The 25,726-nt window shown below is 41.4% G+C and overlaps 1 pseudogene; it reads left to right on the top strand.

Moving 5' to 3' along the window:
- Nucleotides 1-25,726, top strand: part of LOC137007702 (uncharacterized) — a 1,237,067-nt pseudogene that overhangs the window by 502,054 nt on the left and 709,287 nt on the right.

Below are 25,726 nucleotides of genomic sequence, written 5' to 3'. Positions count from 1 at the left end.
ATTTCTGTCAGAGAACTGTACAGTACATTGACGGATGAAGCACTGGATGAAATGGTGTCAGAGATTAAATGAAGGATGCCTCATGCCGGTTACCGTATCGTCAAAGGGACTTTGTTAGCAGAGGGACATCGGGTGCAGTGGAACCGGGTGAGGGTGTCTATGCACCGTGTGGATACAATGGGGGTGTTGTCTCGGATGACGCAGTTGGGATGTGTTGTAAGACGGACCTACTCTGTGCCCTGTCCCAGGTACCTGGTCCACATCGACACGAACCACAAGCTTATCCGGTAAGTCTTATTTTACTAGTGATTGTTCTTGGAATAAATGTGATTTGTTGTGTTTGTAATGTGTGTCATAGACACAGGGAAGAGGCACATGTGGGGACTCCCAGTGGACAGCAGCGAGGGAGACTTCAAGGAGGATGAAGAGGGGATGGAGGTTGCTGTGTGTCGCTATGGGTTCCTCCTGAAAGCCCTTAATATGTACGGGGGGAGATATTTGCCTACCTTCAGGAGCTCACCGAAATGAAACCCTTCCTCAGCATAATGCATGCTCGAGCCCATGCTACAAAGTGTGAGGTATGTATAATATATTAACATCATATGTACATTTGTAATGTTTACAAGCACATTAATAATATGAAATGAAAAGGCTACAATACTAGGTAGCCTTTTTGCTTAACAATTTCTTGTACAGATTGTAGAGCCCTTTAAGGCAATTTGTGATATTGGGGTATATAAATAAAATTGACTTGAATTTCTTCCACCCTTTACTAACAGATTAAATGGAGTGGTAGGAACCAGGAAGGAGCAGGAACAACAGCCGAAGAGGAGGAGGTGGAGCAAGTGAACAGCTACCTGTCACGTTGTGTCCTGACTACCAAATATATGTCCAAAGCAGGTGATCAGAGTGTTCGCAAAATTCCTACATACTTTTATTAGATTAAGCATCATAACCTCATTATTTGCTTTCAACAGCACAGGTGGACATGGTTACTTTGCATGCAATGGGGTGGAACCACAAAAAAAGTCTCTCTCTACATCAGGCACTTTCCACAAGATATGTGAAGTCTACTAATAAAAGTTTTAATCCTGATTATTGTATTATTGACACTGTTTATCAGACTTGTCAGAGACTCCAGGATGAGACTGCAAGGCTAGCTGAACTCCAAACAGAGCTACATTGCACAGATGAATTGGTGTCACAGTGGCTCTCTGATGTGAAGGAATGGTAAGCATGAGCAGATAAAAGAAACAACAAATTTCCTTTTTCACTACTATTTGAAATTTTAAGTTTGATATTAAAGAGCAGCCAAAGATAGTACGCTAACAGTAGGTGACATCACCTGCCACCAAAGTCCACCATCCAATGTTATGCCACATATATACGTCTGGTTTATTTTATATTCCAGTTTCCCTGCAGGAAATGCACATACCAAGTTCAATGAAGTTGGACTAAAATGAGTTTTATGTATAAATTCAAACACTGAAACAGTTCTGTGTTTTAACTGTGAATTTGTTTTCACTATTAATGCTCCAGAGACACCAGATACATCTCATGCCACTCAAGGCACCACACACAGAGGACTTCAGCAGTCAATTGAGGGGCTTTACCTTAGTGTGAGGCAGCGGAAGCAAACCCTCTATAACTATATAATATAATAGATTGATAACATCAAGCTACTGTATGCATCCTACTCCACCAACAAATACATAGAATTAGCATATAATGCAGTAGCAGTTAAGCTCAATCATTGAATTCTGTTCTCTAATTGTCCAGGAAATAATCAATTACATATTAACAATAATTAGGATATATAGAAATTTGGGAATGTGTTGAACCAGATGATTGCGTCATCTGAAGTCCTCACAGGAGTTAGCTCCGTCTCTTCAAACGTTGGTCATCTGAGGTCTTAAGCTCTGGATGTGTTTAATAAAAGATTTAATATTTAATAAAATATAAACACGTGTTCGGTTTGCAAAGAAGCTGATTTGTGCGTAAGATCTTGAATGAAATATAGACCTTTTTTGTTTTTGTACTTTTTTACAGAGATTAGTACCGATCAAAGATCAATATCTGTCCTCTGTAAAGTAAAGTAGGCACACACAGAGACAATTTATATATACAGGTGCTGGTCATATAATTAGAATATCGTGAAAAAGTTCATTTTTTTTATTGTAAATTATTTTTAAAAATGAAACTTTCATATATTCTAGATTCCCTACATGTAAAGTAAAACATTTCAAAAGTTTTTTTTGTTTTGTTTTTTTTTAAATTTTGATGATTAGAGCGTACAGCTTATGAAAGTCCAAAATCCAGTATCTCAAAATATTAGAATATTTCCTAAGATCAATCAAAAAATGGATTTTCAAAACAGAAAAGTTCAAGTTCTTTAAAGTATGTTCATTTGTACACTCAATACTTGGTCAGCAGCACATATTACAGCAAATGACTTGCTCCTAGCACAAATTACAGCATCAGTGAAGTGTGGCATGGAAGTGATCAGCCTGTGGCACTGCTGAGGCACTATTGAGCCTTCAGATCATCTGTATATTGTTGGATCGACTGTTTCTCATCTTTCTCTTGAAAATATCCCATAGATTCAGGGGTCAGGCATGTTGGCTGGCCAATAAAACACAGTAATATCATGGTCAGCAAACCACTTGGAAGTGGTTTTTGCACTGTGGGCAGGTGCTAAAGTCCTGCTGGAAAAGGAAATCAGCATCTCCATAAAGCTTGTCAGCAGATGGAAGCATAAAGTGCTCCAAAATCTCCTGGAAGATGGCTGCATTGACTTTGCACTTGATAAAACACAATGGACCAACACCAGCAGACGTCACGGCCCCCCAAATCATTACTGACTTCAGAAACTTCCCACTAGACTTCAAGCAGCTTGGATTCTGTGCCTCTCTAGTCTTCCTTCAGACTCTGGGACCATGATTTCAACATGAAATGCAAAATTTACTTTTATCTGAAAAGAGGACTTTCATCCACTGTTCACTGTCCAGTTCTTTTTCTCCTTAGCCCAGGTAAGATGCTTCTGATGTTGTTTCTGTTTCAGAAGTGGGTTGGTAGTCCTTTTCCTGAAGATGTCTGAGTGTGGTGACTCTTGATGCGCTGACTCCGGCTTCATTTGACTCATTGTGAAGCTCTCCCAAGTGTCTGAATCGGCTTTACTTGACAGTATTCTCAAGCTTGTGGTCATCCCTGTTGCTTGTGCACCTTTGCCTACCCAATTTCTTCCTTCTAGTCAACTTTGCATTTAATATGCTTTGATATATCACTCTGTAAACAGCCACCACATTTAGTAATGACCATCTGTGACTTTGTTTGTGGAGGGTGTCAATGATTGTCTCCTGGACCATTGCCAAGTCAGCAGTCTTCCCCATTAGTGTGGTTTCAAAGAACAAGAGATACCCGAAATTTATACTGTAGGGATGGTCATTTAATGAAACTCAAATGTAAATATTCTAATATTTTGAGATACTGGATTTTGGACTTTCATTAGCTGTACGCTCTAATCAACAAATTAAAAAAAAAAAAAACTTTTGAAATGTTTTACTTTACATGTAGGGAATCTAGTATAAATGAAAGTTTCATTTTTTTAAAATAATTTACAATAAAAAAATTATTTTTTTCACGATATTCTAATTATATGACCAGCACATGTACATTATACCAAACGACTGGTCGAAATTGAACATGCCCAGGGGAATTCCAGTGCACAGTCTAAGGCGAAGCCCAAAATGTACATTTCAACAAAAAGGAGAGACAGCTGCTTCCTTTTGAAAGATGAGAGGTTTGATTTTGTTCAAGAGAGGAGGGGCGATGGGACGGTTGTTTGCGATGTGATAAAACAGAGACACACTGTCGACCTCTTTGACAAACCATGTCTGTCAAAGCTCTTGAAAATTGCTTACATAGGGAATAGCCGTAGATTCAAAATAAAAGACCTCAGTCGAAAAGTAGCCTGTCTACCTTACAACAATGGCTCTGTCATGATTCCTCTGCGGCATGGCATTGAACAAGTCAAAAAGTATGTTGGAAATATACTGGTGTGTGTGTATATAAAAACATTCATTTTTTAATATATTCATTTTTGTTGCAGGTTATGCTTTTTGTCAGAGCCGTTTGGAATGAAAATGGGAAGGAAATGGAGGTGACCATCCCTGATGCCTGGGTTAATGTAGCTGAGAAAACCCTTCGGTGGCCAAAGACGAGGGCAAAATATTGTTTTGAAAACCATGTGGCCCCTATTGCCAAATTAAAAGGGTCAACCACTTCCCCTGTGCATTGGTAATTAACCCTGACGCTCCTTGGCTGGGGGTGTTTCCAGACGGTTTAATTTTGACCCTGCAGAGCCGTGTCAGTTTGGGTTGATTGAGATTAAATGCCCAAATGTCAAAAGCTAAGTTGACTGCCTATACCTAAATATGAAGTCAGGCAAGATGGAGCTAAAAGAAACACTGGCAAGTACAGGGCAGATGCTCATCACAGGAATGAACTGGTGTGATTTTGTAGTTTCGGCCCAAGATGACATTCTCATCCAGAGAATATATAGAGACACTGGTGTTTTGAAAGTGATCAGAGAAAAAGCAGACCATTTTTATTTCTATGTGTACTTACAGAAATGTCTGCTTCAGGAGTAGGGCTGCAACTAACATTTCCAGTTTATATGTTTTATGCTCTGTTTAAAAGTTAAAATGCTTTGTTTAACTAAAAGTGAAAATTGAAGATGATTTTTATGATACTGAGCACCCCAAATAAAAGACTAGTCTGTGGCACTACAACTGCCTCTTTAACAACTGTTATCTGTAAATTAATTATTACAGGACCATGCCTGCATTTTTTTATTATGTTTGTCAAAATACAAATCATATCAGAGGCAATTTGCAAAGTGACAATGTCCCAGCTTTAGTTTTGAGGGCCACAACCAAAAATGGAAGAGGTTGTGTCATGGAACAAATTACATTCCATCCCAAATTGCACGACAAATCAATATACTTCAGTCAATTCCAACACTACTGAAACAAACAATGACTAGCGCAGATGTCTCAAATAGGGTGGACAAACTTGTCAATAACTGGTTAGGAGTTTATCCTCTTGCCAATGCACAGAAGCAGGAAGGTCTTGTTTTGTTGGGATGCTCTCGAGAAAAAGTCTTATTTCACAAGGATAAGATCCTGATGCTCCCAGTCTGTGATCTCTGAAGAAGATGAGTACTCTGCAGAGATATATGACAGAGCCATTGTAAATGGACAGCTGTTAACTACAGAGAAATATGGAAAGGAGCACAAACACAACAGTTTTACAGTTCATCTAAGAAGTGGTTGCATTGGAAAGATTGAGTCAATTGTAGATATCATACATGATCACAAAAACAATCCACTGATCCAAGTTCAGCTTTTACAAACTGCAACTGCTGGTTTTGTGTCTGAGGGCTCTCCATCCCACATAAAAGAAGTGGTACCAACTGCAACAGTGATGATTGTGAAACCTCTGGAAATTGTCCGCAAGGTTGTGCACATAAGCTTCAAAAAACATGCTATGTTGCATTACAACCAAACAACATAGAGCTGGACTGATGTGCATGCGCATGATGTTACTGCAAATTCCATCTATAAAATGTATATAATTTCTAAATTTATATGATAATAAAATGATAATACTGATAATAATGGTACTGATAATAATGATGATACTTTACAAATTATTTTAATTACCTTAATTGTATTTATAAATATAATTAATTCAAATTGTAATTAACTTGTGCAAACATTGTCAGCACAGTATATGCCAACTTTAAATAAAAAAAACAGTATTTTGACTGTCTTTGTTTTTGATGACATTTTTGGCTTCACCAGTCTGATTTGTGACGATCTATTTGGTTTCTGTCTGTCCATCACTATGTCTGAAACCAGTAATCCTCCAGTGAATGTTTCCCAGACTCCCTCTCCCTCTGTGAAGAAAAGGAAGGTTTGGCTGCTGTTTGACCACATGGAGCCAGATGAGATGGCCGAACACTTGGAGTTCAAAAACTTCTGCAACGTCTCAGTAAGTCACCCCGAAGGCATATGATAGTATCGCTCACATCTGACCAGATGTTGCGGGGAGTGCAGTCTGAGTTTATGTGACTGTCTAACCTCAGTATAGCGCTGTAGTGACGGCACAGATAAGCTGACTAATAAAGCAACCACGATCACACCCGTTACACTCATATGTCAATTCATATCAGAGGATTGTTATCTTTTGCCGATCACATTCCTGAGTGCTTGCATCTGGATTCAGCTGTGACTGTTGTTGTGTGTCACGATAGTTCCTGGACTACCGCAGTTACGTGGTTCATGGCTCAGTGAGGGTCCTGAGGGATAATCCGGCGCTCGAGCGCTCTGTCATGCTCTGCAACGGAGTCTCCCAGTGGGTCCAGCTCATGATCCTCAACAGACACACCCCACAGCAGAGAGCAGTTTCCCAATTTATGCTGAATTTAACTAACATTATTTTTAAACTCCGTTACATATATATATATATATATATATATATATATATATATATATATATATATATATATATATATATATACTTTGACCTTTAATGCAATTCTGTGATTGTAGACAATGCAGCGTCTGAACAGGACTTTTATTTTGGAGTGACGACATGACGTCATAAGACCGAGCCGCGATCTTGCATTTGCTGTGATTCTGCTGAAGAAAGGTTTGTTTTAAGAATTTAAGCTGTTTTAATCGACAGAAACGAATTATAGTTGTGTGTTTTGTTTTAAACAAGCGATGTGAAATGAGTTTATTTACTATCTAATGTAACATTGTGATTCTTTATCTCTGGCGAGTAATGATGGAGACACTGAACTTTTCAACTCCGAGTCAATTGAATCAAACACTTTGAGAAATGATTCAGTGAATCAGGACACGTGCTGCTCAAACTGTGAACATGAACGAGAACAACAAACACTAACAAACTAATCATGTTTTCATCAGTTATAATAAATGCCTAAATATGAAGTTTATTCATTTGCAGAGTTAGTTTTTTATAAAAAAATTTTTTTTGTCTAACCGGGTCAGTAGACCATTAACTATGTTAAATTACTCTCTTCTTAAAGATGGCGTTTACAAAAGAGGAGACTGAAGACATGAAGATTGAGTTTATTAAAGAGGAAGAGACTGAAGACATAAAGATGGAGTTTATTAAAGAGGAGACTGAAGACATGAAGATTGAAGAAACATTCAGTGTGAAACATGAAGATACTGAGGAACAAACAGGTTGGTTTTATTCTCACAGCTGAATTTGATCATTATTAAAATGTCCAGCTCTACAGAAATAGAGAATATACAGAAGTATAATTTTACAGAAAAGTGTCCGAATGCACTCAGTCGGTTCATTCACTCCTTCAAGTGGACTTACTATAGAGCTAGAGTTAGGGTTTGGTTACTTGTAAGTAAGCATTATTAACTCATTACTATAGTGAGTAAATGTAGTAATGTGTAACTACATCACTTTAAAATTCAGTGTTTCCATTAACAAGTGGTTGAACCAATGACGGTGCGGCAAAGCCCGCAAATATTCCCGCCGAAATGGGCGGGGTAGCTATATAAGCAGGCGCTTCGCCATAGGATTTCAGGTCATTCGTCTGAAGCGACGACACTGAAGCCGCAGCCTCGTGGCACAGCATGTAACGCAGTACTCGTTCCGTATCTCAGGGAACCAAGGTTATGTTAGTAACCGAGTACGTTCCCTTTCGATACTTCACTCGTACTGCGTATGGGGAACGAATTCAACCGCGCCGTCCCACGGCAGGGAACGACTGGACTTGTCTTGGACACCGCGAGGGAACCAGAGGACAAGTGAGAAGGCTGGAGCCGTCGAACCCTTGTTACACTACCAAAAGGGGAGTTAACTCCCAGAGTGGCATGAAGCGGAGCTCAATAGAGGCCGCTGGATCATACCGAGATGACCGAGCTTGTAAGGTCGGGACATCCAAATGATAAAATCTGACAAAAGTGGACGGCGAGGACCAGCCGGCTGCCTCACAGATGTCTTTAATCAAAACTCCACTAGACCAGGCCCAAGAGGAAGCCATTCCTCTAGTGGAGTGGGCTCTAACTCCTATGGGGCCGTGGAGGCCCATAGAGGAGTAACAAAGAGTAATAGCGTCGACTATCTGACACGCAAGACGTTGCTTTGAGACCGAAGACCCTTTGGTGCGGCCACCAAAGTAGATAAAGAGCTGATCGGATTGCCGGAAAGGCTGTGATCGCTCAACGTAGGTCCTTAATGCCCTGACGGGGCAGAGCAATTCCAGCTCTCGCTCGTCCGACGAGGGAGGAAGCACTGAGAGGGAAATGACCTGTGCTCTGAATGGAGACAAGAGCACCTTAGGGATGTAGCCTAGGTTTCAAAACGACCTTGGAGTCGTTGGGCCCGAACTCAAGGCATGCAGCGCTCACGGAGAGGACCTGCCAGTCGCCAACACACTTAACCGATGCTAGTGCAAGTAGCAGAGCGGTTTTGAGCGTCAGGAGCCTGAGGTCAGCTGAACACAGTGGCTCAAAGGGAGGCCCTTTGAGAGCTCTGAGGACCAAAGAGAGATCCCAGGTGGGAACGGTGAGAGGATGAGGTGGATTCAATCGCCTAGAACCTCTCAAGAAACGCACCACAAGGTTTCGTCCCACTGACTGGCCAGCGATAGGAGCGTGAAACGCTGCAATGGCTGCTACGTAAACTTTTGAGTGTTGAAGGGGTGCGACCCAGTTCTAAACGCTCCTGGAGAAAAGACAGTATCAGAGATACATCACACTCCACTGGGTTTATATTGTGTACAGAACACCAGCCATCAAAGACTGACCATTTCTGGGCATAGAAGCGTCTCGTGGACGGAGCTCTCGCCTGAGAGATGGTATTCAGCACGTCCCCAGGGAGGTTAGCAGGCTCCCATCGAGGGACCAGAGGTGCAGTTCTGGCTGGGGATGCCAAATCGTCATGTTCGCCTGAGAGAGGAGGTCCCGTCTCAGGGGGATCGGCCACGGAGCTTTTGTGGAAAGCCTGAACAGCTCTGAGGACCAAACTTGGCTTCTCTAGAGCAGGGCCACCAGGAGGACTCTGTGCTTGTCTTCCCTGATTCATCTGATGATCTGCGAGATCAGAGCAATCGGGGGAAAAGCGTAAAGGAGGGTGCTGGGCCAAACGTGAGCCAGTGCAATGTCCTCCGAGAAATAAATTGGGCAGTGAGCGTTGTCTTCTGAAGCGAAGAGGTCTACCTCTGCCTTCCTAAAGAACTCCCAGATTGTGAGAACCGTCTGGGGGTGGAGCATCCACTCGTCTGAGGGGACATTGCTCCGGGATAGCATATCTGCTCCCAAGTTTGTTCTCCCGGTTGTGTGAGTCACTCTGAGCGACTGAAACCTCGGTAATGCCCATTCCAGAAGACGCTTCGCCAGAGCGCATAAGCGGCTGGACGAAAGACCACCCTGGTGATTTATGTATGACACCATTGTCATGCTGTCCGAGTGGACTTAAGACGTTGCGTCCCGTCAGGTGTGTCTAAAACGCGTGAAGGGCTCGAATCACTGCCAACATCTCGAGGCAGTTGATGTGCAGATGGCTTCTTCGTGAGACCACGAGCCGAAGGCCGGTCTGCCTTTGCAAAGAGCACCCCAACCTGTGTTGGGTGCATCTGTTGAGAGCACCGTTCTTCTGAACACCGCCTATAGGGGTACACCTTGACTGAACTATACAGGGTTCATACAGGGTTCATCCAGGGTTTCAGAGCTGTCAAACAGGCCTGATTGACCCCAAGACGCAGGCGGCCGTGCCACCAGGCGTGAGGAGGGACCCGGAACTTCAACCAGTATTGCAGAGGCCGCATCCGAAGAAGGCCGAGCTGCAGAACCGGGAAGGCGGAAGCCATCAGCCCTAGAGTCCTCTGGAAGTACTTCAGAGGGAGATAGGCTCTGTTCCTGACCGATGCCGCGAGCTGCTGAATGGCCAGAGCGCGCTCTGGCGATACTACAGCCGTCATACGGGCTGAGTCAAAGACTGCACCCAGGAACATTATACGTTAGCTGGGGAGCAGTGAGCTCTTGGCAAAGTTGACCCTGAGACCCAGGCACTCCATGTGTCTGAGTAGCATGGATCTGTGATGCTCCAGCTCGGCTCGTGACTGGGCTAGGATGAGCCAGTCGTCGAGAAAATTGAGAACCCGGATTCCCAACTGTCTCAGTGGGGAAAGCGCCACGTTCATGCACTTGGTAAAAGTGCGAGGAGCTAGGGACAGCCCGAATGGAAGGACCATATATTGGCAAGCCACACCTTCGAATGCGAATCTTAAGAATCGCCTGAGATGGGGGGCTATCTGGATGTGAAAGTATGCATTTTTCAGGTCCAGCAAGCAGAACCAGTCCCCGGGGCAAACCTGCGCGAGGATCTGCTTCAGCGTTAACATCTTGAACTTCCATCTCATGAGGGAAAGGTTCAGGAGTCTGAGGTCTAATATGGGTCTGAGACTGCCATCACTCTAGGGAATGAGGAAGTAATGGCTGTAAATCGCTCCCTGAGGGGAGACCATTTCTATAGGCCCCTTCTCGAACAGAGACATCGCACCCCGCAAAAACGCGGGGGTCTGCGAGCAAACTGGAGCGAGTAGCCTTGAGATATTATCCCCAGAACCCACGTGATACTCCGGGGGGGGGGCCTGCACACCGGCTAGTTTTTAGAAATGCTCACGCATCCTCATGAACGTGGCTTGCGGGGTGAAACCGGCAAACGACACGCTGAGAAACTCAGTAAACAGATATATGCTTCTTGGAAAAATATACATGTGTCCCACCTGAGTCAGGGGAGAGCATCAAGATATATTCCACCGAGCGGTGTCAGAAGTGAGACCGCTCTACCTCAATGAACATGGCTTGCAGGGCAGAGCCAGCAAGTCACATGAACAGAGGTCCAGCATAATGAGCATGTTAGTTCCACCGAGCACAAGTGAGCATTGAGCTCGCTTTCAGTGAGCGCATACATCCTCATGAACGTGGCTTGCAGGGGCAGGGCCGGCAAACGACACGCAGAGAGACTGGAATAAATATGCTACATCAACTGATATGCTGAATATAAATAACATAGGTCTCACCTAAGACAGGTGAGAGTGTCGTTATATTTCTCAAAGGACGCAGTTTTCAGGGCAGAACCGGCAAGCAACGCGCTGAGAAATTCAGCAAACTCGGCAGAAATACGCTGTATCAACTGAAATATATACATATATATATATATATATAACATATGTCTCACCCGAGACAGGGGGAAGTGACATGTTATATTTCTCAATGAATGTGGCTTGCGGGGCGGAACCGGCAAGCAACGCATAGAGAAACTCAGCACAAACAGCAGAATCAGCTCCATTAATACAGTATAAAAACATGTTTCTCGCCCGAGTCGGGGGAGAACGTCACGTTATATTTCTCAATCGACGCGGCTTGTGGGGTGGAACCGGCAAGCAACGCATAGAGAAACTCAGCGCAAACAGCAGAATCAGCTCCATTAATAGAGTATAAAAACATGTTTCTTGCCCGAGTCGGGGGAGAACGTCATGTTATATTTCTCAATCGACGCGGCTTGTGGGGCGTAACCGACGAGCGACGCGCATTGAGATAAGGAAAAATACACTCGCACAAATAGAAAATGTATCATGAGTCTCGCCTAAGTCAAGAGCATCATGTCAAATTCAGCTGAGAGATTCAGTTAACTTCTGCAAAAATCTCCTATATAAACTGAAAGTTTATAACATGGGTGTCACCCAAGAGGGGGGAGAGCGACATGTTATATTTCTCAAAAAACGCGGCTCGCGGGCAGAACCGGCGAACAACACATAGAGAAGACTCAAACAGCAGAAAGATGCTCCATTAAATTAAGCATATAACATGTTTCTCACCCAAGCTAGAGAAGAAAGACATGTCATATTTCTTAATTAACGCGGCTCGCGGGGGAGGGACCGGCGAGCGACACACATAGAGATAAAGAGAAATAAACTCACTCAGATAGAAAATGTATCATGAGTCTCGCCTAAGTCAGGGGAGAGCATCATGTCAAATTCAGCTGAGAGAGCGAGAGCTCGCATTCTCAACGAACGCGGTTTACGGGGGAGGACCCGGCAAATGACGCGTTCGGAGACGGCATTTGAAGCAAACGCCAGCGAGAAAGTAGAAAAATAAGCTCTGTACTCACCTGACGGAAGACGGCAGGGAATGAGCTGAATGCTCTCAGATACTGAAGGCGGCATGAGGGCGGCGCGGTGAACAGCTGCTAGAGAGCGAAAATCCGCGGAGCGAGGCTCTGCATGTGCCACAGCTGTGGCGCGGCATTGAGGCAACGCCGCCGCCGTGAAAACGCCGATTGTAGCTCTTTTAAAGCAGCGAGAGCCGCTGGGAAAGCTCTTTTAGAAAGCGGCGTTAAGCCGCAGGAAAAGCTCTTTAAACGGCGCCAGATAGCGGCAGGAGACAGGCGGCTCGAGAGCGGCGCTCGAAGCAGCAGTCTGCGAGGGCGCCGGCGCTGTCTTCGTTCGGCGGTCTCAGCTCAGTCCGCTGCGGGAGCCTCTTCGACGGCGGCGAGAACTCCCAGGCGAGCTTCTTCCAGGCGGCGAAGGCTTCTGCCGGAGATCAGCAAAGAGCAATATGAAGTCGTCGCTGAAGGAGAGAGAACTGAAATCCTATGGCGAAGCACCTGCTTATATAGCTACCCCGCCCATAACCGAATATTCGCGGGCTTTGTCGCCATAGGCCGCGCAGCTATGCCGCGCCGTCATTGGTTCAACAATTTGTCTATGAGTGAACCAATGACGATGCAGTTACACTGCGTTATTGAAAAAGGCTTCAGTAACGGGGAAAAAGGAGACCTTTCCCCATACGCAGTACGAGTGAAGTATCGAAAGGGAACCGACGTTATAACCTATAATTTGGCACAAATCCAAATGTTTCCATATTCACGATTTGGAGGCTAAACTATATTATTTAAACACTTTTATTGTACACAGACTACTATAACTTTTTATATGTAACCAGTGGTGGAATGAATCAGCACAGGATACAAAAAAATAATACTTTTTGGGGTTTATTTCTGACTGCTGTCTCTGGGATGGACAGCGATCGGAGGGAGCAAAGATTGAGAGGAAAACTAACATAAAATAAAGTCAGTCAGATTCCTTTGTTGAGCTTATTTGGTATCAAAACAAATGGATTACAATAATCAAATATGGTACTGAAATACGGTAGAGGCTAATAGCCAAATGAAAACAAAACAGTACATTAGTGTAGCACTAAATTTCACAGTTATTTACATACACATTAAATAAAAATAAATCAATACAGTATTCAAAATGTTCAACAGTTCCAACCAAAAATTATATGTTTTAAGAAACACTTGAGAACTACTGTTTCCTTTTTAACATGCACATTCAATCTTAAACATCCCCAAATTTTAATTGGGAAACGCACTGGGCCTTGCATAAAACAAAATCAAATTACTATCCATTTCACATACCCCGTCTGTGCACGTGTCCCAAGCGTGATCAAACCCGATTCGTCTCACACATACAATCACAGACATCCTTAAAAGACGATCTCACAAACTCTTTAAACAGGTCTATATGCCCAAACCACTTAGCTCTCTAGCAGAGTATTGCTGCTCCCTCTCTTCCATGAAATCAGCGCATGCCCATTACACAAAGTAATGCCGCAAAGCAGCGTCGCAACATAACCTCTTAAAGGACCCGCAACCAATTTATGCCTCACATCATATTTTGTTATAGTCATCCCACTTGGCTACATATATATTTGGTTGAAAATGTAAAAAAAAAAAAAAAAAATCATCCACATATCTTTTCCAGATGACAATATTACCTCTAAAAGGGTTATCATTCCAAATGTAGCCTATCTCTCGTACAGTAAACAAAGAATTTTCTGCCGTCGCGGTTTCCTTTCTGTGAACTTCTCAGAAATTAACCGAAACTCATATGGCCTAGTCTATTGTCACATTTTTCCCCTTTCATTTTGTTAATATGTTAATTATAAATACATTTTGCGCCTAGACATAAGCTACTTAACTATTTTTTTATAGCCTAATGTAATCTCTCTTTTTTTTTCGTTCACAGAAGCGCTGCAGGAGCGTGATGATGATGAACCCTCATGTTCTGTTGTTTATTTTGCTATTTGTTCTTGTAGGCTAAAACTAAACCCCTGGGATTTTTTTGATGATTCACAGACACTTATCAATTCTAGTTTTGTTTAATTCTAATTTAATAGACAGAGAACGTTGATCGCAACTCTTACAACGTGATTAATATTCATGAACCAAGCAGCTCATCAATCTTTAGCGTGTTGTCATTAGTGGTAGAATTAGTAGTATTATCTTCTTTTAATAATAATTACCATTATCTATTTTTTACAGAAACATTGAATGACAAACAATATCTTAAGCACCACCACCACTTCTGCTTAGTTAAAATGACAAATATGCGTTCATTCATGGTTACCAAGTTTTAGTTCTCGTTAATAAAGTTCTGTTATTAAATAATGCTTGATTATCATGATATTATAGAATGCTTGATTGACTGATGTTAAGAGCTTTGCCATTTTTTCAAAGATAAGCTAATTTGGTGGAATCGTATACAATTTTTTGTTCTGGCTTTATTCCATGCTGTCGTCTCCGCTGGTTTCAAAATATGTCTCCATTTTCTGCTCGTCCGGCGCTTTGCAACAACACAACCTTGTTTCTGCAGTGACTTTAGTGACGTTTGTTTGACGTGGCGTGAGAAAGTCAAAAACCACGCAAAATCTGATCAGAGCAATCATATTAATTTTTTTAAATATGATTTCAAACCACATATGAATGTAGCTGGAAAGGGATTTGTATACATCACATTTAATGTTGTGGTTGTATGTTTGGTCATGGGAGCTGATCAATTGTTGTTCATGGTTACCGTGCCACCAGCTGGCAGCAGTAAGTGTGGCACATAGTCAAGCCTTTAAAATAATCGTTTTATAGTCACAGTATTTTCTGGAACATAAGTGCATCTATAAATCAGCTCCATAGCAGATTCCAAGCAATCCGAGCAAAGAGCTCAGAGAGGTACATTTAAAGTAGCTAGACAGATTCTGCCAGTGTTGGTTCAGTGTAAACAATGATGTACATTTGAGTCCTTAAGATGGAGGGAAGTTAGTGAGGGAAGGGCATAAAAATCTGAACTTGAGCGCAGCCCTGGAGTACCTCAACAGGACACTTTGTAGATTTATTTGAAATATCCATCAGTCTCCATAGATGCAGAGTTCAGATCCAACCCTGATCGAACACACCTGCCCCTGAAGATCTTAGTTCACTGCTTCAGGTGTGTTTGATCAGGGTTGAACTCTGCAGGAAATGTAGATCCAAAGCCACTGGAAGGCAAGCCTGCAACCTTTAGCCAAAAAATTGTAACCGCTAATGCTAATGGTACCCCTGACAGTACACAGGGAAGGAGACCAGAGGCTGTTTTTTGAATGGATGTCAGTGGATGAGAGGCTTCATTATGCTGATTAAACAGCTTTTGTGGGGAAATAGCTAATCATTTAATTAATCCACAGCCTGTTTGCTATTCTTCAGCATGTTTTACACTAAACAATTCCTTTGTTGGGAATTATATGTAGATTTTAGCTTGATTAAAATGTATTTTTTTAAGAGAAACCAAACTAGGGAATGTTGCGACTGACGTCACTGCCATTACATGATAGGCTGAGAGGTGCCACACGTGATTAAGTGAGCCGTTACGCTTTTTCCAATGGTAAGAGACACAGACCCTCTCATCTCCCCATTATATACAATCTCTGGTAGATCTCCAGAAACAGGTTGTCTAGTGTTTCATTTCAATTCAAATGTGCTCCGTCTGTTTGATATATGTGTTCATACTGGTATTTGTTCACTGAAGTCAGTGAAGTTTAATGGAGCCTGTTGTCAGAAAATGCACATTTGCATTATTTTATAACATTAACAGGTAAGAGTATAACCATAAAATGTAAGTTTTATGCTGAGGAAAACACATCTCATAAGCATTCATTCTTTCCATCTAATGTCACTAGTGTGATCTCTCTGTACCATGTCCTGGCCCGCTTGAAAAGTCACTGTTGGATTAGGCTTGAGCGCGGTATGGTTGTAGTAAGATCGCCAACCGTGCTGGAGTACAGAATGGCTACTACTATTGTGTGTGCATTGTCTGACATCATTACAACAAATACACTCACCTAAAGGATTATTAGGAACACCTGTTCAATTTCTCATTAATGCAATTATCTAATCAACCAATCACATGGCAGTTGCTTCAATGCATTTAGGGGTGTGGTCCTGGTCAAGACAATCTCCTGAACTCCAAACTGAATGTCAGAATGGGAAAGAAAGGTGACTTAAGCAATTTTGAGCGTGGCATGGTTGTTGGTGCCAGACGGGCCGGTCTGAGTATTTCACAATCTGTTCAGTTACTGGGATTTTCACGCACAACCATTTCTAGGGTTTACAAAGAATGGTGTGAAAAGGGAAAAACATCCAGTATGCGGCAGTCCTGTGGGCGAAAATGCCTGGTTGATGCTAGAGGTCAGAGGAGAATGGGCCGACTGATTCAAGCTGATAGAAGAGCAACTTTGACTGAAATAACCACTCGTTACAACCGAGATATGCAGCAAAGCATTTGTGAAGCCACAACACGCACAACCTTGAGGCGGATGGGCTACAACAGCAGAAGACCCCACCGGGTACCACTCATCTCCACTACAAACAGGAAAAAGAGGCTACAATTTGCACGGGCTCACCAAAATTGGACAGTTGAAGACTGGAAAAATGTTGCCTGGTCTGATGAGTCTCGATTTCTGTTGAGACATTCAGATGGTAGTCATCTGATGGTAGTCAGAATTTGGCGTAAACAGAATGAGAACATGGATCCATCATGCCTTGTTACCACTGTGCAGGCTGGTGGTGGTGGTGTAATGGTGTGGAGGATGTTTTCTTGGCACACTTTAGGCCCCTTAGTGCCAATTGGGCATCGTTTAAATGCCACGGCCTACCTGAGCATTGTTTCTGACCATGTCCATCCCTTTATGACCACCATGTACCCATCCTCTGATGGCTACTTCCAGCAGGATAATGCACCTTGTCACAAAGCTCGAATCATTTCAAATTGGTTTCTTGAACATGACAATGAGTTCACTATACTAAAATGGCCCCCACAGTCACCAGATCTCAACCCAATAGAGCAGTGGTCTCAAACTCAATTCCTGGAGGGCCACAGCTCTGCAAAGTTTTCCTCCAACCCTAATCAAACACACCTGATCCAGCTAATCAAGGTCTTCAGGATTACTAGAAACTTCCAAGCAGGTGTGAGTTGGAGCTGGTTGGAGCTAAACTGTGCAGAGCTGTGGCCCTCCAGGAATTGAGTTTGAGACCACTGCAATAGAGCATCTTTGGGATGTGGTGGAACGGGAGCTTCCTGCCCTGGATGTGCATCCCACAAATCTCCATAAAACTGCAAGATGCTATCCTATCAATATGGGCCAACATTTAGAACTAAAGAAACACATAGAATTAAGGCAGTTCTGAAGGCGAAAGGGGGTCAAACACAGTATTAGTATGGTGTTCCTAATAATCTTTTAGGTGAGTGTATCTTCTATTACTTATTGAATAGTAAAACACTTTTCAATTAATTTAATTAATTCAAGTATATTTAGGTTTATATCGTGTCCGGTTCTCACCTTAGTGATGAACAGAAATTGTAGTTTGCAAATTCCTCCATCAATGTCAGCTCTCTTCTAACAGGCTGGTGATCTTCACCAGATGTGAAAAATAAAGCATACATACAAAATGTGCAGTGGTGGGTCCCTGTGGACCAGGTTTGAAAACCACTGGTGTATTAAGTATAAGGTCTATAGATGGGATGGGCAACTCTGGTCCTGGAGGGACATTATTCTGCAGAGTTTAGCTCCATCCCTGATCAAACACACCTGCAAAATTTAACCAAAACATATTTTATTGTAAAGGCTGATTTATACTACTGTGTCAGACCTACGCTGGAGCCTCTACGCTGGAGCCTCTACACCGTAGTCTATGCGTCTGTTTTCATTTATACTTCTGCGTTGTGTTGAAATGCATGCAGACCACTGGTAGGCAGTGTCCACGGTCATGTTGAGTATCAAAGCCAAAGAAGAAGCAGCTTGTCATGTACATTGTCAGAGAAGCTTACAAATAGAGGCGGCAGAGAAGCAGCCTAGGTAACCGCGAACCAGCAAACCAATCATAGCGCTTGCGGTCCGCATAGAATAGATGCGTAACATTTGCAAAGAGGTGCACGTCAGGCTACATTGTAAACTACATGTGGCACTCACGGCCTACGGCATACACATGATGCAGAAGTATAAGTCAGCCTTAAATCTTCAGGAATGCTTGAAAATTACAGGCAGGTGTATTTGATTAGGGATGAAACTTAACTCTGCAAAACAGTGGTCCTCCAGGACCAAAGCTGCCTATCCCTGATCCATAGGATATGATAGGGTATAGATCATACATGTTGTTGATTTTGATGTATTAAATGTCTGAATTGTTTTATGTCTATTTTTGCTCTAGACCTAATGGCACTGAAAGAGGCGAGTTTTGAACTTAATGAAAAAGAAGAAGAGAAAAAACATTATAATTTAATGACTGGAGAAAAATCAACACAGGCTAAAATGTCTTCCTCACAAAAAGGAGCTCAAAAGAATGGAACTAAAAGTCATTTCACCTGCCAACAGTGTGGAAAGAGTTTTGATCGACATAGAAACCTTCAAGTCCACATGAGAGATCACACAAGAGAAAAGCCTCATACCTGTCAAGAGTGTGGAAAGAGTTTCAGTCGAAAAGGAAGCCTTAAAGACCACATGAGAACTCACACTGGAGAAAAGCCTTACCCCTGCACTCTGTGTGGGAATGGCTTCACACGAGAACAAAGCCTCAGGGAACACATGAGAATTCATACTGGAGAAAAGCCTCACACCTGCAAAAAATGTGGACAGAGTTTCAGTCAAAAGGGAAGCCTTACAGTCCACATGAGAGTTCACACTGGAGAGAGTCCCTTCACTTGCCAACAGTGTGGAAAGCGTTTCAAACGTAAATACAAGCTTAAAGCCCACATGACAGTTCACACTGGCGAAAAGCCTTATACCTGTCAAGAGTGTGGACAGAGTTTCAGTCGAAAAGAAGGCCTTACAGTCCACATGAGTAATCACACTGGAGAAAAGCCTTATACCTGTCAACAGTGTGGAAAAAGTTTCAGTAGAAAAGGAAAACTTGAAATCCACATGAGAATTCACACTGGAGAGAAACCTTTCACCTGTCAAGAGTGTGGAAAGAGTTTCATTCAAAAAGGACATCTTAAAGTCCACATGAGAATCCACACTGGAGAAAAGCCTCACACCTGCCAACAGTGTGGAAAGAGTTTCATTCGAAAAGAAGGCCTTGTATCTCACATAAGCACTCACACTGGAGAAAAGCCTTACACCTGCAGTCTGTGCGGGAATGGTTTCACATGGGAACAACGCCTTAGGGAACACATGAGAGTTCACACTGGAGAGAAGCCTTTTAAATGTGATCAGTGTGGAAAGAGTTTCACACATAAAGTGAGCCTTTATTACCACATAAATATTCACGCAGGAGAGAAGCCATTCACATGTGATCAATCTGGAAATAGTTTCAGATTTAAAGGTAACCTTAAGGGCCACATAAGCACTCACACTGGAGAAAAGCCATACACCTGCACTCTGTGTGGGAATAGCTTCACACGCGAACAACGTCTTAGGGAACACATGAGAGTTCACACTGGAGAGAGCCTATTCACCTGCCAACAGTGTGGAAAGAGTTTCAGTCAAAAATGACACCTTATAGACCACATGAGAACTCACACTGGAGAAAAGCCTCATACCTGCCAACAGTGTGGAAAGAGTTTCAGTAAGAAAGGAAACCTTATAGACCACATGAGAACTCACACTGGAGAAAAGCCTCATACCTGTCAGCAGTGTGGAAAGAGTTTCAGTCATAAAGGAAACCTTATAGTACACATGAGTGTTCACACTGGAGAAAAGCTTTAAGCCTTGTTTACACTGCATGCGGCTCCTAAAGCCGATACGGCTTTACTCTAGTCAATGCTCGTGTTTAAACCAGCTGTGCCGTGGTGCATTTCAGAAGCATCCCAGCCTATTTTTGATGGATGCCGCGTCCAAGACGCGCAGATAAAATACAAAATAAAGTCAAAATAATCACCCTGAGTTAACTCCCGCTCTTATTTCACATCACTAGGAGGCCAGAAACTGAAGACTAGAGATTCAAAGTTGAAATACTTGACATTAGTTTGTTCTTGTCATCCATAACTGGACTTTTTAGTGTGTTAACTTTGTCTGTAGGCTACAGCAAAATAAAGTATGGCAGTCTTTCTCAACTCCAGTCCTCGGGACCCACTGCTCTGCACATTTTGTATGTATCCCTTATTTAACACACCTGATTTAGATCATCAGCTTGTTAGGAGAGACTGCATGAACTGAACTGAGTGTGTCAGATAAGAGAGACATACAAAATGTGCAGAGCAGTGGGTCCCGAGGACTGGAGTTGAGAACCACTGAAGTATGGCATATCAATAAACACAATCAAATATACAAATATAACAATTTAGCCATTAAATAAATGAAAAAGCCTTAGGGGACACATGAATATTCACACTGGAGAGAGGCCTTTTACATGTGTGGAAAGAGTTTCAGATTTAAATATAACCTTAACCCTAAATCAGGCAACGTGACCCACGAGTCACATAGTTTTTATTGTCTTTTTTGGGGCATAAGAACAATTTTTTTATTAAATCCTTTTATCATTTATCAATGCCTGGTCTGTCTCAAGTATGCTGGTCACATGATTTGCTTCAAGTTTTCAGTGATCTATTAGTCAGCCTGATCTAAATCCAACATGGCTGCCAGTGGTGGAGAACATTCAGATTTTGAGGTAGGTAATTATATATTAAACTTACTTTTCTTTTGGAAAAAAAATTATATTACTGCTAACATTAATTCTGAACATTGTCTTAGGGTGCTGAAGAAAAAAACTGAGTCATATGTTGTTTGTTGTTATTTAGCACGTTTTGAAATGTATGTGACTCCTGAGTCACGTTGCCTGTTTCGGGTATAAAAAAGGGATTAACCCTAATTTTAAACATCTTTGTATTCTGAGGTCATTTTTTTTTACAAATTATAAAAGTTACAGGTTAAACTGATATTAGTGTGTCTAGGTGACTATATCCTAGTATTTTTAACTGGATATTTTCTTCACACCTAGCTAATTTTATGGTAGAAGGAATGAGAGTAGAGAAAAGAGGATGCAAGTTATAGAGCAGATACCAGAAAACTCTTCAGATTCTGAGACAAGTGATAAAGATGATGAAGTTTTTGTCAACCTGCAAGGAGAGTTAGACACAGAGAATGAGAGTGACAGTTCTGCTTAGGAGGTTGAAGATGTGACAGCTCAGCAAAGCAAAAGAACCAAGAACTTTAGGTACTTCTTTCACTCATGTCAGGAATGCATTCTGCTGAATTGTAGCAGGCGAGAGGCCTCTGTGTGAAACAAATATAGTTCATATTTGAGGGGACATTGAGGCAGTATACAAAATAAATACATTTTTGATTAATTTATCAAATTGTTAGTGTAATATCTAAAAGATTTGTTTATTTCTTTTTTGCAGCTGGAGGAAGAAAAGGTTTGAGCACCAGTCAGCAGCCAATGAAAATACATTCAGAATGCCTAATCAGCTTTCATCTCCTTGCAGCTACTTCACAAGGTTTTTTGACGAAGAGCTTTTCCAACTTATTGCTGAGCAAACTAATCTGTACTCTTGCCAGTTACGTGGAAATAGCATTAACACCAATCCAGATGAAGTAAGGTCATTTATTGGAATGAAACTCGTCATGGGTATTGTGAAGATGCCATCAGTGGATGATTACTGGTCTGAGGGTACACGTTACCAAAAAATTGCCAATGTGATGTCCGTAAAGAGGTTCCAATGTCTCTAGAATGATACATTTTCAGGACAATGCCATATCAGACCCAGATCAGGATCAGCTTTTCAAAGTCAGACCAGTCCTAGAACATATGAGAAAAAAATTTCTGAAAATTGAAAGTGAGAATCAGTTCTCAATTGATGAAATGATGGTGCCTTACAAGGGCATCAAGGCTGGTTCTCTGCGGCAGTATCTGCCTAGCAAACCTCATCATTGGGGGTTCAAGATATTTGTACGTGCAGGTGTTTCTGGCATGGTCTATGATTTCCTGGTATACACCGGTAAAAGCACATTTGGCGCTGAACAAGGACCTGCCAAAGAGCTTGGACTTAGAGCCAGTGTTGTTGTTGAACTCTGCAAGACCATCAACAACCCAATGGAGTGTGTTGTCTACTTTGACAATTTTTGTCAATCTTATTGTGCACCTGAATGAGTCACTTGGCCTGCGCAGTTTGGGCACCATTCATAAGAACAGGCTGAAGGGATGCCACCTGGAAGATGACCACAAACTCAAGAGACAAGGAAGAGGCAGCTTTGATTACAGAGTGGATAATGAGGCAAAAGTGGCAATTGTAAAATGGTTTGACAACAAAGCGGTCACAGTAGCAAGCTCTTGTGCCGCTGTGAGTCCAGTGAAAGAAGTGAGGTGGTTCTCTAAAGAACAGAAGAAACGTGTTGGGGTCACGTGTCCAAACATTGTCACACAATACAATGTCCACATGGGATGAGTAGACCTGGCTGACATGATGGTGGACTTGTACCGTACCCCTGCAAAATCCCATCGGTGGTACATGAGTTTGTTTTGGCAGATGGCTGATATAGCCTTAAACAATGCATGGCTTCTTTATCGCAGAGATGCAAAGAGTCTGGGTGAGGTAAAGCACAAGAAGCTGAAGACATTCAGACTGGAAGTTGCAGATGGACTCATTCATGCTGGAAAAAAGAAGGCAAGGCCCTCAAAGCCAAGAGAGGATGATGTTCCCACCAAATACATCCAGCGGCCAGTAACACCAAGACCTGTGGATGACATCCGGTACGACAAAGTAGACCACTTCCCGGTGTTCTCTGATAGGGGCAGATGCAAGTTATGCTCAAATGGAAAGTCAACCATTGCATGCCAGAAATGTGGAGTTCGTCTGTGCATTGTCACAGGAAAAAACCCACGGAATTGTTTTCAAAACTTCCATGAGAAATAAAATGGAAGGCCGTCAAAGAAAAGGAGGATAATACTCTCACCAAATGAATTCAAAGACCAGCAATATCAGAATGGCAGATGACATTCAGTAACCGTTTACTGATTTTTTTTTTTTTTTTTTAATTCAAAATAATTTTTAAAATATTTGTTTGTGTTTATTTCTGAGAATATCTTCTTTTTTTTTTTTGGACCATTGGAAAATGTTAGTGACAATGTTTGACTAAGAACTGCTCATGCTTTGTTAAAAAGGCAAGAAAAATTGACATTTATTGTTTCTTGTAACAGTCATGGAAAATTAGTCATAATCACAATTTTTTGCTGCAAATAAAAAAAGAAACCATATTAAAAAAACTGTTGCTCCCCTTTTTGAGAATATACGTAACATTACACTAAATTTAAATGGTTGTAATTTAAGAATGTTTTGGAATATAGACATAAGTTTGGTCTTGTTTTTTAAAAAAATAAAAAGTAACTTCAAAAAATGATTACATTTACTCTAAATCAAATGTACTCTAAATATTTTATATAAAAAATATATTTTACAAAATAATTTTTACTCTAAAATTACTATCAAATCAAAGTCATATGTCTAACCAATTTGTGTTCTAAATTTTAATTTAATATCACAAAATGTAACTTCCCATGAGATTTTTAGGCGTAGTACCAAAAATAGCCACTGGGTGTTTTTTTATGCATTCTCCTGTATCAAATTTATACATTTCAGTCTCAATATCAAAAAACAGTCGGCAGATGGGACCGTAAGAAACTTTCCGATGATATGTGTTTTGTCAAGATTAGAAAAGTTTTTTTTTATAAAGTAGTTCAAATAAATTATGTAATACAAAACCTGACACCACCCACTAGGTGAGGAGCTTGCTAAAAGAAATGAAAGTACCATTTTTATGGTAAAGCAAGGTCTGATTTCAAAATGGTTTTCACAGGCTGAATCTTGAGTTCGTAAGCTTTTGAATGATATATAATTTGTCAACATTACATCAGGTAAAGTATAGGATATAATTGTTTTAAGCATACAGTGGCAAGTAGGCCAGTAACAGTTAACAGATTAATGACTTGGTCCTTTTTTATACCCTAATCAGGCAACGTGACCTGGGAGTCACATCTCATAAAATCCAAAATATATCAAATATTTCAAAAATTCTTTTGGATATGTTTTACTTAAGCTCAGATGATATAAAAAATGACATGAAAATATTTTTTGCTTATCATTTTCCACTCTTGCCTGTTTAAGGGTTAAGGTCCACATGAAAATTCACTCAAAAGAAAACTCTTTTAGAAGTCACTGTGGAAAGAGCAGAGGTGTAAAGAATACCTGAAAACCATATTTGAGTAAAAGTACAGATACCTTACCGCAAAAATTATTCCATTACAAGTCACCAATTCTAATACAACTTGAGTAAAAGTCTTGGAGTATCTGAGATTTTAACAGTGCTTTAACAGTTCTTGTGACGAGCAGGAAGGGCGAAAGCCGTGAGGGAACGGAGCGAGGCCGGTGAGGCGAGTGTTAACGATCTTCACCTGCGAGTCGCACCGGCCTTGAGTCTCTCACGGAGGAGCTCCGGAAGCATAAAAGGAGGAGTGACGACAGTGAAGGATGATAGAGGACCAGGCCTGGACTTTATTTTATGTTTGGTTATGTTTGTGTGGCCGGCAGACGTCCGTGAGGGTCTATCAGCATTACTTTCGTTTAGTTCTTTGTTTATTTTTGATTAAAATTTTGTTTAAACATTCGCAGGTTCCCGCCTCCTCCTTCCCGTACATACAAACTGTGTTACAGTACTTAATTAACAAATGTAATCCAGCTTATTCTTCAGTTTTTCACCTTCAGTGTCAAGATTTGTATGAAGCCAGACCCAAGTATATTATTCCTTTTGGTATTCATATAAAATCCCACGTGGAGAACATAGGCATTTATTTAAATAGACTTGCACAAACAGACTTGCCCTATTCCTCTTTGGAACATCAAAAAATTCAACGTCATTTGGAATTTGGTCCATCAAAAGAAGAACTTGACTCATCCAAATGAATATAAACAAGAATTTGGAGGAATAAAATGTAGTCTTCCTCTCCATAGACCAGTGTATACAGATGGATCTAAGACAGTATCTAAGACGTATTCCAAGTGAAAGCTCAGTTTTTACTGCTGAAGCTTGTGCATTGCTTCTGGCTTTAGAACAAATAGAGAGAACACAACAACAATTTTTTTTTTTTTTTTTTTTGTACGGATTTTAAATCTTGCCTCCAAACTCTTGAATCTTTTAAAACTGACCATCCTATAATAGTGAAGATAATAGCAAAACTCTTATTTTTAAAGGAAAAATATTTTCTTTATAAAAAAAAAAAAAGATATTTTCTGCTGGATTCCAGCTCATATGGGACTATTTGGGAATGAACACACAGATGCTGCAGCAAAGAAAGCTCTCTCTTTGAA

The sequence above is a fragment of the Chanodichthys erythropterus genome, chromosome 3 (genome assembly GCF_024489055.1).
Source record: "Chanodichthys erythropterus isolate Z2021 chromosome 3, ASM2448905v1, whole genome shotgun sequence".
NCBI classification, from domain to species: domain Eukaryota; kingdom Metazoa; phylum Chordata; class Actinopteri; order Cypriniformes; family Xenocyprididae; genus Chanodichthys; species Chanodichthys erythropterus.
The sequence above is the reverse complement of the archived record's forward strand: the minus strand, read 5'-3'. Positions and strand labels throughout refer to the sequence as shown.